This window comes from Eschrichtius robustus, chromosome X (assembly GCF_028021215.1).
Source record: "Eschrichtius robustus isolate mEscRob2 chromosome X, mEscRob2.pri, whole genome shotgun sequence".
In the NCBI taxonomy this organism is placed as follows: Eukaryota; Metazoa; Chordata; class Mammalia; order Artiodactyla; family Eschrichtiidae; genus Eschrichtius; species Eschrichtius robustus.
The window spans coordinates 126,019,708-126,022,008 of NC_090845.1; the positions used below are offsets into that span (position 1 = coordinate 126,019,708).

The 2,301-nt window shown below is 45.1% G+C and overlaps 1 pseudogene; it reads right to left on the minus strand.

Moving 5' to 3' along the window:
* Positions 1-568: 568 nt before the first annotated feature.
* On the minus strand, positions 569-1,119 carry LOC137756454 (transcription factor 7-like 1 pseudogene; annotated as a pseudogene).
* Positions 1,120-2,301: the final 1,182 nt, after the last annotated feature.

Below are 2,301 nucleotides of genomic sequence, written 5' to 3' on the forward strand. Positions count from 1 at the left end.
GTGGAGACAAACGAGGCCGAGGTGTCTTCTCACATGGTGACAGCCTTACACTGGGCAGAGGACGAAGATGAAGGCAAGAACCCACGGAACTGAGCAAAGGAGAAAAACGTGGGCCAAGTAAAAGGGAATGTCCAGGAATGGGATGTAGATGAAGAGGCTGCGGGCTAGAAATGGCAGGAACGACCAACATGCAGGCTGGGTGGGGGAAGCCGGGACGCTGGCGGGTGATGGGAAGAGGGAGGAGGGCAGAGAGTCCAGGAGGTAGAGACAGAGGTGTTTTCTGCCCAGGTCCATCCACTGCTGCACATATAGGAAGAATAACACACTACTTTTCAGTTCTTGTTTTTTAAAGATTTTTTGTTTTGTTTTGTTTTGTTTTTCAAAAAAGCCTTAAGATCAGCTACTGTTTACATCTACAGAACGTAAAGTGCTGCTGTTACCAGTCACTCTACAGAACAGTCCGGAGTGGTCAAATATTGACCAATAAAGTCACCTTGTTTTTCTTCCTCTGCTGCTGCTGCATCATTACTACTCGATGAGTCACGTGACAGCCTGCATAGGTCAGGGGGCAGCTTAGTGGGCAGACTTGGTGACCAAGGAAAGAGGCTGGGCCTGGAGCACGGGGAGGGCCTGGTGGGCATGGAGCGTGGCTGGGAAGGAAGGGGGGCACGTCAGCAGAGCTGTGGGCACGGACCCCGGGGGGAGGGGCCGGGACAGGGTTGGGGGCTGGCTGCCCATCTGGCCAGAGGAGGTGGCGGCAGCCTTCGCTGACAGGAAGGCAGCCGAGTGGAGAGCCAGCTGGGCCCGGGTCTCTGGCTTGGTGGTGAGGGAGAGGGGCTGGGCTTGCTCCGAGCGGGTGGCGGCCGGGGCAGCCGGGGAGGCCAAGGCCGCTGAGGGGCTGGCCGGGGAGTCCAGCATGCTGCCGTGGGAGGAGGCAGGGCTGTCACAGGGCTTCTCAGGGGGCAGGTACGGGACACATGGCTTCTTCCTTTTGGAGGCCAGAGCACCTTCTGCCTCCTGGACTTGCTGCTGGGCGGGGGTCTGGGACAGCTGCTTTTCTCACTTCCTCTTCTTTTTCTTACCGTAGTTGTCCCGGGCTAGTTCAACTTCGTATCTCATAGACAGCAAAGTGAATTCTAAACAGCAAATCAAATATGATTTTTAAAAACATTTTTTGGCGGCGCCGCGCGGCTTGTGGGATCTTAGTTTCCCGGTGGCAGTGAAAGCGCAGAGTCCTAACCAGGGATCACCAGGGAACTCCCTCAAATGTGATTATTAAATGTGTATTTTTAATGAAATTTAATTTTGTGATAGTATAAATAAAACCGTTTATGTTTCTGTTACTACTTTTCAGATTCCAAAAGGGTCTTTACATATGTTGCCTCTCTGAATTCTCATGAAAATTCTGTGATATACAATTCATAATATTTTTATAGAGTAAGATTGTTGTGAGGGTCAAGGGGGATAATCTACATATAAGCACTAAGCTCTCTGCCAGAAAATGTAAGTAAGCATCAAGTGTTAATGATTATCATTATTATCATTTTTTTCTTATTTGCAACGACATATCAAATAGCTGATCTATGGTATCAATTATTTTATTATTTTTCATAATAATTTTCTTAATAACATTGCAAATTATTTTTCACCATTGCTAGTGATACCAGGCAACGGAACATAAAAAAACAAAAGTAGTACCTTCTCCATTACCCTTCATTTCATACTTCTTCTTTAATCAATATTAATTGCCTAGTTCATTTTATTCAACATTTGCCACATTTAGAAATATATATAATACTCCAAAATTGCATGTATTCATGCAAGTCGTTGTATAGAATCAAATATTGTGATGATAACAGCATTTATGTTTCTCTGTCTCTTCAAAGCCAGTCCATAAAGTTTGGCCTTGGTAGCTTCTGAAAACATGGGATCATGTGTGTTTTTCTCACTGACTTCAACACTTGTCCATTAGCTAGGCTGTTACCTGAGCTTTCAGGTAATCAGTTTGGAGTAATTTTCCAAGGGAGGTTATAGAGTTTGACTAAGGCTACATCTTGATCCGGTGACTCACTGGAGACCTTGAAACAAAATAGCATTTTTACCAAGTAGAATTAATCTTACATAATCCATCTTTTTCATTAAATAACTCACCATGAACCTCCATCTGGGTGAAAGTAAGTAATGCCTTTTTTTTGGGGGGGGGGGGGGTTGAAAATTATTTTATTTTTCCAGTTTTACTGAGATATAATTAACAAAGAGCACTGTATAAGTTCAAGAGGTACAGCATAATGACTTGACACA